Source organism: Eschrichtius robustus, chromosome 5 (assembly GCF_028021215.1).
Source record: "Eschrichtius robustus isolate mEscRob2 chromosome 5, mEscRob2.pri, whole genome shotgun sequence".
NCBI classification, from domain to species: domain Eukaryota; kingdom Metazoa; phylum Chordata; class Mammalia; order Artiodactyla; family Eschrichtiidae; genus Eschrichtius; species Eschrichtius robustus.
This window is the reverse complement of record NC_090828.1, coordinates 122,605,000-122,617,664: the sequence shown is the minus strand read 5'-3', so window position 1 is coordinate 122,617,664 and position 12,665 is coordinate 122,605,000.

The following is a 12,665-nucleotide window of genomic DNA, read 5'->3' as shown; positions in this document are numbered from 1 at the left end:
TTCCCAACCACTGTGCCACCAGGGAAGCCCAAATGGATTCTTTTTTAAGCTTCCATCAGTTCATCAAAATCCATGTCAATTTGTTTTGTTACACATTAGAAGCATGGATTTCCTGTTTTTTGGGTTTTTTTTCAGTTTTCCTGGGGTTTCTAATTTTCTTTCTTTTTTTTCTGATTGACAAATAATAATGTACCATCAACATATCCTCAAAGTTATTCAATGTCTGTTTCATGGAGGCCTCTTTCCCTCAGAGATTTTCTCTTGGATTCTGTATCCTGCTCTCATCCTGGGACTTGCCTTCACTGCCCTCCTAGGTTGAATCAACTGTTCGCTGGATCCTGTGGATCCTTCCTCTCTCTTGATTTTTACACTGATTTTGCTTGATAGTAGCCTGAAGTATCTTCCTAAGAAAGATTGCTTAGGAAGTAAAGCTTTGGAGACCTTATATGCCTGAGGTCTCTATTCTGCTATCATACCTGATAGGTAGTATGGAATGCTAAATTCAAAATCATTTTTCCCTTGCACTTAGACATAGCACTAGTGTCTTGTGGCATCTAGGTTGCTTTTCAGAGATATGCTGATGAAATTTTCCAAGCATACACAAATTTTTGGATGACTCAATTCTATAATTATTAACATTTTGTTCTATTAGCTTTATCCTCTATCAATCTATCTTATTTTTTGATGCATTTCAAAATACATTGCAAGGATCAGAATACTTCAGTCCTGAACACTTTGGCTTGCATATAAGTAACTAGAATTCAGTATTTGGTTACATTTTTATAGGTAGATATGCATACAGAAAAATGCACAAATCACAAACATACCATTCAGTGAGTTTTTTACAAATGATATGCATCCGTGTCTATCAAGATATAGGACAGTATCATCACCCCACGAAACAAGAACCAAAAGTTCTGATTCTTTTCCACCATATGTTATATTTTCCTGTACTAGGACTTACATAAATGGAATTATACAATATGTATTCTTTTGTGTAAGGCTTCTTTCACTCAGCATGTTTTTCAGATTTATTCAAGTTGTTGCTTGTATGAATAGTTTCTTTTATACTAGAACAGTATTTTATTGAATAAATATATAGTTGGTGTGTCTGTTCTGTTGATGGCCACCTGTGTGCTGTTTCTGGTTTTTAGTCGTAAATGAAGCGACTCACAAGAGTATTTGAGAATAAGTTTTAAACCTTCAAATTAGAAATACATGCTGGGACTTCCCTGGTAGCGTAGTGGTTAAAAATCCGCCTGCCGATGCAGGGACATGGGTTCAAGCCCTGGTCCAGGAAGATCCCACATACCGCGGAGCAACTAAGCCTGTGCGCCACAACTACTGAGCCTGCGCTCTGGAGCCCCGTGTGCTGCAATTACTGAAACCCACGTGCCGAAAGCCCGTGCTCTGCAACAAGAGAAGCCAGTGCAATGAGAAGCCCGCTCACTGCAACGAAGAGTAGCCCCCGCTCACCGCAACTAGAGAAAGCCTGCGTGCAGCAACGAAGACCCAAGGCAGCCATAAATAAATAAATAAATAAATAAAAAGAAATACATACTAACATGCAATATACTGCACAGAAATACATTGGTTCATTTCTTCTTTATTTATTTATTTATTTGGCTGCATGAGGTCTTAGTTGCAGCATGCAGGATCTTTCGTTGCAGCACGCGGACTTCTCCCTAGTTGTGGCAAGCGGGCTCCAGAGCACACGGGCTCAGTAGTTGCAGCACGCGGGCTTAGTTGTCCCCATGGTATGTGGGATCTTAGTTCCCCGACCAGGGATCAAACCCGAGTCCCCTGCATTGGAAGGCGGATTCTTAACGACTGGAACACCAGGGAAGTCCCGTTTCTTTTCTTCTTTATTCCATTCTTTTCCTAACTCTTGAATTTTTGTTAATACAAAATTAAGTCATAACTTAGCTGAGAATATTGTCATACTTTATATGATTTCTTGCTGTCCTCAGTAATATAAAGAGCAGGTAGGAAGATTATTTAAAATCATCCTCTCTTTTAAAATTTTTTTATATTTTTGTTGAAACTTTAAAATTAACCTGTTTTTTCTAGTCCACTGATTGACTTTAGATAATTAGGTGTAATTAAGAGCGTCTTTCCTTAGAAGTTAGTACTTTAGCATATAAAGTCGTTGAATTTTAGAGATAGAAGTTTTTAAAGAATATGTTAGTCTGACATTGTATGTGAATCATCCTTGATCCAGAGAGGCATGACTTTTTCAGTTATGAATGCGTTTTGCTTGCTTTTTTTTTTTTTTTTTTTTTTTAATTTGGCTGCATTGGGTCTTCATTGCGGCATGTGGGATCTTTCATTATGGCCCGCAGGCTTCTCTCCGGTTGTGGCGTGCAGGTTTTCTCTCTCTAGTTGTGGCGCGGGCTCCAGAGCGTGTGGACTCTGTAGTTTGTGGCACACGGGCTCTCTAGTTGAGGCATGCGAGCTCAGTAGTTGTGGCACGTGGGCTTAGTTGCCCCGTAGCATGTGGGATCTTAGTTCCCCCACCAGGGATTGAACCCGCGTCCCCTGCATTGGAAGGCGGATTCTTTACCACTGGACCACCAGGGAAGTCCCCACTTGCTTTTTTAATAAAGATTATTACTTCTATTTGTTGTAATTTTGGAATGGCAGTTTAAAGTTTAAAAAGAAATTTTTATATTTATTTATTTATTTATTTATTTATTTATTTTTGGCTGCATTGGTTCTTCGTTGCTGCAAGTGGGCTTTTGTCTAGTTGCGGCAACTGGGGGCTACTCTTCGCTGCAGTGTGCAGGCTTCTTATTGTGGTGGCTTCTCTTTGTTGTGGCGCACGGGCTCTAGGCACGCGAGCTTCAGTAGTTGTGGCACGCAGGCTCAGTAGTTGTGGCTCACAGGCTCTAGAGCACAGGCTCAGTAGTTGTGGCGCACGGGCTTAGTTGCTCCGCGGCACGTGGGATCTTCCTGGACCAGGGCTCGAACCCGTGTCCCCTGCATTGGCAGGTGGATTCTTAATCACTGTGCCACCAGGGAAGTCCCCAAGTTTAAAATTTTATATTCATGATATGGAGTGTTTTTTGTAGCTCTTTAAGTTTTGTTAAATCCATATGATAAATTAAGAATGACATTTTCCCATTGCCATACCGCATTACACAAAGGATTTTATACTGTTACAATATCCAGTGTACACATACCACAGCTTTCTGTGAGTGTAGATTTTCTTTTTAATGAATGGTGATTTTGAAATTTAATTCAAGTAAAAAAAGAATAAAGTGGTTTTTAGTACAGTATTCAAGCTGTATTTGTGGCATACGAAAATTACTTCATGGCTTTTCTGAAAACTGCATACAGCTACACAACTTTTCGGTTGCATTTACCTTACTACTAAAATGGAAAACCCAACGATAAAACAGGTGACAGTGTTAAGAGGATTGACTTAAATGTTAAATGAAGCTTATATCTACTTTATTTGCATCTAACGCCTATACTTTAATTTTAGAAAGGGCTTGTTTATCTTTTCTTATGTCATTTTTTTCTTGGTTTATGTGGCATTTGTGAAAATGCTTACAGAAATGCTAGTAAGGGATAATTGGTGTTCTTGTTTGTGAAAGTTACACTAGGATCACAGAAATGGCTAGTAGTTAAATTGCTTCTGTTCTTAAAGACATACCTCTGCCTTCAAGAAGCTCATGACTTATCTGGGATCCACTTGAGTCAGAATTTCCGTATTATAAATGGCTGCAGCTTCCATTTCCATTTTCTCCTCATCCTACTTGTCCTCCTCTTCTTCCCCTAGTCTTTGGACAAATTTGCTTAAAGATAAGACAGGATTAATGGAACTATGATAAAGTAGAAACGAGTCTCAGTGGGTGGCCTTTTTAATTAAATATATGAGGTTCCAAGGATTACATGAGATTTACGCCTTCTAAATGCACAGTAGAGAACCAAGTGAAAGTTGGTGGTCAGATAACCATTAATTGAATTGCTTTTACATAGCCTATCGTAAAATTTGAATACAAGCATTTTTGTCTTGCCCTCATTTCTCTCACAGCTTTTCACTTGGCATCCTATACTTCAGAGATATTAAATTATTTATTTATTTTTTTGTGTGTGTGTGTTTAAACCACTGTAGTCAAGCACACTCTTTCCAGCAGCCAAACACATTTTAACTGATAAACATGGCCCCTTTATCTTTTATTTATTTATTTTTATTTATTTATTTATGGCTGTGTTGGGTCTTCGTTTCTGTGCGAGGGCTTTCTCTAGTTGCGGCAAGCGGGGGCCACTTTTCATCGCGGTGCGCGGGCCTCTCACTAACGTGGCCTCTCTTCTTGTGGAGCACAGGCTCCAGACGCGCAGGCTGAGTAGTTGTGGCGCACGGGCCCAGCCGCTCCGCGGCACGTGGGATGTTCCCAGACCAGGGCTTGAACCCGTGTCCCCTGCATTGGCAGGCAGATTCTCAACCACTGCTCCACCAGGGAAGCCCCGAAATATTAAATTATTTAAGCAAAGTTAACATAACCAGTTAATGGCCCAGCTAGGACTTTATACTCCAAGTCCAGCTTTATACTATATCAAGGATAAATGAATTAATCAGGTCACTTAATGTGCCTATTTTTTTAGTCCCAGAATGTAATAAGGGCACGTTTATTGGGGAATATTTCAAAATAGATAGCTTGTCAGACAAATCACTATCAGACTCCATACTTTGTTCTTCTAGACTTTGTAATGTTACTCCTAGAACTGCCAGTTGCTTAAAACTATTTACTTACGTACTTAAAAGACCTTCCCTCTTGTCCCCTGCATTGGCAGGTGGATTCTTAACCACTGCGCCACTAGGGAAGTCCCCCGGTGTGGGCTTTTTAAAGAGTGAGTATAAAACCTGACATATAATTCATGTTGAAATTTATTGGCCAATGTTGACTTTTTTATGCTGATATTTTAATATAGCTTTATTGAAATATAATTCACATACCATAAAATCCACTTAAGTTTACAGTTCATTAGGTTTTAGTATATTCACAAAGTTATGCAACATCACCATAATCTAGTTTTAGAACATTATCATCATTTCAAAAAGAAGCCCCATATCCATTAACAATCATTCTCCATGTTCTTTTCCCCTTCCTGCAGCCCTAGACAACCATTAATCTACTTTCAGTCTCTATAGGTTTGCCTCTTCTGGAAATTTCGTATACATGAAGTCACACAGTATGTCATTTTTTGTGACTGTCTTTCACTTAAGCATCAGGTTTTTAAGGTTCATCCATGTTGTAGGATGAATCAGTACTTCATTCCTTTTTGTGGCTGAATAATATGCCACTATATGAATATATCACATTTTTTTTAATCAGTTCAGTTGAGGGACATCTGAGTTGTCTCTACTTCTCAGCAATTATAAATGACACTGCTATAAACATTCTTGTACAAATGTTTGTGTAAACATATGTTTTCATTTCCCTTGTGTGTATACCTACCAGTGGAATTGCTGGGTCATATGGTAACTCTGTTTAACCATTTGAGGAACTCATCAACTGTTTTCCAGAGTAGCTGCACCATTTTGCATCCCCAGCAGGAATATAAGAGGATTTCTGTCTTTCCACATGCTTGTCAGTTCTTGTTATTGTCTGTCTTTTTGATTATAGCCAACCTAGTGGATGTGAAGTAATATCTCCTTGTGGTTTTGATCTGCATTTCTCTAATGATTACAGTTGCTGAGAGTCTTCTCCTGTGCTTCTTATTGGCCACTTGATTTTATGTGAGCTTTGATATCTAAATGTTGTTTGTGTAGCTCTTATGCACTCTACAGTTAATCAGTATATAGGCACTGTATTCCATATAAAAATACCAGTATGTATACAAACACATTAAAGGATTAGCTCTAAGACATATTGGAGAATTGGAGTGATTCATCAGTGTTTTCCAAACTTAACTGATAAATAGGGCAGTTACTAGTTTGCCTGGGACAGTCCCAGTTTATGCCTGTAGTCCTGGCTTAATTATAAAAGTGCCATCTTTCACTCTGAAGTATGCCCTGATTTGGACGATAAATTATATGGCCAATCTACTGACAATTAACCTAGAGTACTTATTTGAATACACACTTGCTATCTACTAAATTAAAAGCTCCAGAAGAAAGGGGCCTGAAACTATGTTTCTAGCAATTTCAGGGTCAAGCACCGTTGTAATGTATCATTCCAGCAGAATGCTGGTGTTGCTCTATGACCCAAAACCCATTATCGTTGTTTTAGTGGGACAGTGAGTTCCAAGTTAAAATTGGAGAGAAATAATCTAACCTGATAGCCTAGCACCACCCATCTCCTTAAAGTGATGATAGGGGAGGAGTATCAACATGCACATTGGACTGGCTTGTAGGGGCCGGAGGGTATGAGACAGTAAGTGAAGTGAAATAATTTACTGGAAGTAGGATGATCTCAGGACAGAGCTCTAGTAAGAGGTAGTGAACAAAGCTGAGCTTCTCAATAGTATTTTCCTTTGAGTTAGGTGAGAGTAAGAGAAGAATTCATGAAGGTGTTCTTCATACCTGAGAACTAGGAGCAAGAATTAATGGGGATGGAGGGAGGCAGAAGAAGTACTTTCAGACTTTGAGGCTATGTTAGAAGGAAGATAGAATGTAGTACGGTTGGGTTTTATTTATTTGGGGGTCAGTGAGATTTGGTAATATTTGCACATAGGGTCGTTTGTAAGCCAAGCACTTGTAAGATATCTATATAACTTATAAGATATCTATGTAATAGGTGTCAGAGATGCCCATCTGGGTTTTAAGATATATATTTTTGTTAATTGTACAGTTTTTGTCTTCAAGATGAGTGAACACATTTGGCTCAGTATAAAGTAATATGCATTAATTGTGGAGGGTCTTGTGCTGAGCCATTCATACTTGCTTATATGATTGATTACCTTTTAGCACCAATGCAACATAGTTAAGAAATAAGTTAAGAAATGGCTTAAAAGGTAGGAGTTTATGTGTATCCCAGCACAGCTGTTGCCTCATGATGTCTCCATTAGCCAGAAACTTGAGCTAACTCTTATTAGCTATGATACCAAGCAACACTGCCTTAAATCTAAGGACCCACACCATAGTAGCTCATCCAGAAACTCTTTGGATGGGGGGAGGAACTTTTTTAAAAAGCTTTATTGAGGTACAATTGATGTACAGTCAGCTGTATTCAAAGTGTATATTTTGAAGATGTGCTGGTTTTCTAATTGATACTCTGGCAAGTCTGCCATTATAATTTGTCTTCTAAGCATACAGTCACTGAGTAGAGAAATGAAATGACCCATTAATTTAACTTGAGGAAATCATTGCGAATTATGCACGGGAAGATTACATTGAGTTGTTATTAAGACTTGTCCATATTTATAGAGCAGGTACTCTTCTCTCCAAAATTCAAGAGCTAGTGACTTTTCATTTGTACATATTTAGCTGAGCGAATGGAGCAGATAATTACATGCCAGATTAAGGACATGGTATAATAAATGCTTGAGAAGTTCCAAAGAGTAAGGAATGGCTGGACTGGATTGGTTAGGGAAAGTTGTGAGGAAGAAAGTAGATCATGAAAATGTAGAGCAAACAGTAAGTTGGAGTTTGAGCTAGAGCTTGGAGAATAGATGTGATTGACCAGGCAAAAATGGGTGGAAGAGCATTCTAGATAAAGAGAGGAGCACCAGTGAGTACAGGTGATGAAAGGTGAATTGCCTAGCTTGGCTGTGGTCTAGAATGGATGAGGGGAAATCACAGTGGAAAGTTAAATTTGAGCAAAATAGTAGAGGATTTTTTTGGGTTTTTTTGGCAGTAACTCACATGCACTTCACAATAACTCTATGAAATGCATACAATGACTACTCCCATTTTTTATTTATTTATATTTTAATTTATTTATTTATTTATTTTTAGCTGTGTTGGATCTTCATTTCTGTGCAAGGGCTTTCTCTGGTTGTGGCAAGCAGGGGCCACTCTTCATCGCGGTGCGCAGGCCTCTCACTGTCGCAGCCTCTCTTGTTGCGGAGCACAGACTCCAGACGCGCAGGCTCAGTAATTGTGGCTCATGGGCCCAGTTGCTCCGTGGCATGTGGGATCTTCCTAGACCAGGGATCGAACCCGTGTCCCCTGCATTGGCAGGCAGATTCTCAACCACTGCGCCACCAGGGAAGCCCTAGTAGAGGATTTTAAATACCAAACTGAAGGATTGACTTGTGTCCTTTGAGTCAAGGGGAACTACTGGAGATTCTTTTGAGCAAAATAGTGTTGATACAGATTTCATTGCCGTATTGTTACTGGGACTCTGTGTTTCTATGTCACGTCTTCCTCTTTGTGCTGTAGACCTTTTTCCTTTCCTACTTCCATTGTGGTTGTCAGGAAATTTATTTTTAAATTGTCTTCGATAGTCAATCTGTCACCTCTTTATTTTTCTAAGTATTTTCAAATGTCTCTACTTATAATGAAGTAATAATCCCAGACCTAGAAGAGAGAGGGAGAGAAAGATATATCATTACTGTATATATCCTATATCATCATATATCATTATAGAATTAGAGTATGGCTTAATTTAGAAAATATTATGAGTTTTCAAGTAATATGAATCATAGGCAACATTTGGAGTCCTGAAAGATTCAAAGATATTGGGTCCTCCTTGTATGTGATGATCCAAAGTTATACTGTTTCGTTACTTCTTTTTTTAATTGGAGTTTAGTTGATTCACAATATCGTGTTAGTTTCATGTATACAGCACAGTGATTCAGTTATACATATCCATTACATATATATTCCTTTTCAGATTCTTTTCCCTTATAGGTTATTATAAAATATTGAGTATAGTTCCCTGTGTTGTACAGTAGGTCCTTGTCATTACTTTCTTGACCTTTATTTTTAAATATATATACTTAGAGAATAAAGCACATTCAGCTTGAGGATATCCCCCCCTTTTTTTGAATGTCAAAGGATCCCTAGAAGTTATAAAGGTAGAGTTGAGGGTAAAATGAGAAGAGTACTTTCCTATTCTCATCTCATTGTTTGATTTCTTAATTCAGATATACAAATAAAAACTGTGTTTAAAATGTGAAGAAATAGACATAAGCAGTTCAACTGTTTATCTTAAAGCCGAATTCATGACCCTAAGTGGTAGAAATGCTTTACTTTTAAAGGGTTATGAGAATCTAATAGTGTAGTTTTTTTCATAATGGTAAGTCACTGGATTATGTGTGCTTTTAACATTTTTAGGCTTTTATATTAATTTTCTATTTTCATTCTTGTTATTATATTACCCTTTTTTTATTTCCTAGGAATTAATTGTCCCTTAAATGTGACACGGCATACATTATTTTCACTTAATTTCCTATGGAAGAAAATAATAAGCATTTAAGACTCTCTGATTTGATTCCACTCTGTTGTTCACTCATTTGTTGAATCAGCCATTCCTTGAAAAAAAACATGTAGTGAATACTTGCCATGTGCCAAGCCCTGGCTTTGAGAATGCAAAAATCAGTGATATGTACTCTTGCCCTGGAGGAGCTCAATCTAATAAGAAGTCATTACAAATCCACTTGATAAGTTTGGTTTAAAAAAAAAAAACACCCCAGAAGTGTACTCTCCCACGTGTTTTCCTGTGGCACTATATTTATGTGTGTGTGTGTGTCATTTTCATATCAGTTATTACTCTGTACCTTGATTATGTGTAGTTCATCATGTGCACAACCCTAACCTCTGCTGCCACCTGCCTTTCCCCTACACCCAGTCAGAGACACTGCTCCATTTTAAAGTTACCTGAGTCGGAAACTTTGTCAGCCTGATTATAATACCTTGTACACAACTGAACTTAATAAACGTTTGTAGAGTTGAGTATAATTAGATATCTTGTATTGATTTGAGATAATAGTAGAGATCAAACTTACAGCCCAAGAAAAATTATTTAGAAAGATAAACTTCCTTTTCACAAATTCAGAGATATTCCACTTGCAGTTTAAACTTCTGTCAAACCTCTGGCTTGCATAAAATTTCTCGCCTTTATGTCTCCAGTACAAAGGGATTACAGTCTGATAGCTGGGAGATAACTTTATTGAATGAGCTGATGACGCACCCCTAACGTCCGTATCCCAGTGAAGACCATCTGCCAGTCTCAACACTGGCATGAGTTGATTTGAGCATGAGCACTGAACTGTCCTCATCCTTCCTGATATTCTCAGTTTTTTCCCTCTAGGCTGAGGCATGTCTTCAGGGCTGCTTGAGGAACTTGTGCTTCTGCCCAGTTAAGAGAACTGATTTTCAAAACTATGCTGATTAACATGGTCCTGTTTTGAATTCTGCCATAGAAGGAACTGGTAACGTAATTGCCGAGACTAAAGAATACTAACCCGACAAAAAGCCTTTTGCAGTATGCTTTTGTTCTATCAAGCCACATTAAAATAACCTCACTAAAGAACCTTGTCGGAGGGCTGGCCGCCTGCTCCCCCATTTTGTTTCACAGTAAACTCTCCCTGCTGTCTTACTTCACTGAAGCCAGTGTCCTGACCTTCGTTTCCGGGTCATCCACATGGTCTCCTTTTTAGGCTTTTTCTGATAGGTGGGGGCTGTTGAAAGAAGACAGAGAACTAAGCAGGTTTAACCTTTTTAAAAAGTGTTAATCACTTTCTGCTGTGACTTGGTGATTCTAATCCTTTTATAACTCTCTCTCTTGTATTTCCAAACTTGGATTTACGAATTGTCTTTTCTTCTCTCTCTTTAAGCCCCCTGCCACCTCCTACCCTTTTTTTCGTACATAAATTTCTCTCCTCTCTTAGTGAAGATACTGAGGCTATTTATTATAGTCTGGGGTGGGGGGGGGGTCACCGAATTAACCGTGGGTACTTTAAAAGTCTCTCTCAATACTTTTCCTCGGGCCTCCCTGGTGACGCAGTGGTTGAGAGTCTGCCTGTCGGTGCAGGGGACATGGGTTCGAGCCCTGGTCCGGGAAGATCCCACATGCCGCGGAGCAGCTGGGCCCGTGAGCCACAACCACTGAGCCTGCGCGACTGGAGCCTGTGCTCCGCAACAAGAGAGGCCACGACACTGAGAGGCCCGCGCACCGCGATGAAGAGTGGACCCCACTTGCCGCAACTAGAGAAAGCCCTCCCACAGAAACGAAGACCCAACACAGCCATAAATAAATAAGTAAATAAGTAAATAAATAAATAAATAAATAAATAAATAAATAATAGAATAGAATAGAATAGAATACCATGGCCAAAAATCAGTAAAAATTAAAAAAAAACAAAAACAAAAAACACTCAAAAAAAATATATGCTTTTCCTCTTTTTTCTTCTACCAGTCTCAACTGAAGAGGTGTCCCTTTTCTTCATACCTACTCCAGCTCTCTTTAGAATGTGTTGATCCCTAACTGTGTACCAGGGACTATGATAGGATTTCTGGGAGACGCAGTAAGGACTAGGATAGAATTCTGACTTGCCCTTAAGAAGCTTAATGACCTGTGTTTGTGATCCCATTTCCTGCTCCTTCCATTATTTGTTCTCAAACTTGTCATTTGTGCATTTTTCTTTGTACTTCTAGAATTAGAGAAATTTTAAATGGGAAGGGAAAAGATTGCTTTCCCTCAAGGAGATAAGAGGAGGGAGTGTCTTTCAAATGATAAGTTTTCTTTCTTCCCATTTGAGAAGATTTCAGAAAGGAGTATGTTATATCTCTCGGGCTCTCAGGTGTGTGGTGGCAGGAAGAAAGGCTGAAGCTCTCTGCTGTAGTAAGGATTCCTGTATCTGATATATTAATCCCAACCTTTCAACAAGTTTAAATCCAGTAATTCCTTATTTCACATGTATGAGCTATATATGTGTGTGAAATTTATGTATATTTTGACTCCAATTATCTGTATACCAGTACAATCTTATTGGAATGTGGTACTAATATATAGTTAATATGTGCTCTCATTTACTTTTATGAGTTTGTGTGTCTGCAGTCCTAAACAAAGGGCAAAAAACATCTTGATACTGTTGGTGGGTGAAAAGTTTTTGTTTTTTATTGTAGTGAAATACACATAACATAAAATTTACCATCTTAACCATTTTTGTGTACAGTTCTGATGTTAAGTATATTCACATTGTGCAACCAATCTCCAGAACTCTGGCAAAACCAACACTCTATACCTATTAAATAACAACTCCCCATTCCTCTCTTCCCCAGCTTTTGACAGCAAGCATTCTATTTCTGTCTCTATGAATTTGATTACTCTAGGTACCTCAGGTGGAATCATACAGTATTTGTCTCTTTGTGGCTAGCTTGTTGTACTTAGCATAATGTCCTCAAGGTTCATCCTGTTTTAGCATGTGTCGGAATTTCCTTCCTTCTTTTTTAAGGCTGAATAATAATCTGTCTTCTGTATATAACACATTTTGTTTATCTGTTCATCTGTTGATGGACATTTGGGTTGTTTCCCACTTTTGGCTATTGTGAATAATACTGCTGTGAACATGGGTATACAAATATCTCTTTCAGACCTCACTTTCAGTTCTTTTGGGTATATAACCCAGAAGTGGAATTACTAGATCATATACTACAGACATACTTCTTTTTATTGCACTTCACATACAGCGTTTTTTACAAATTGAAGGTTTGTGGCAACCCTTTGTCAAGCAAGTCTACCAGCACCATTTTTCCAACATTTACTCAC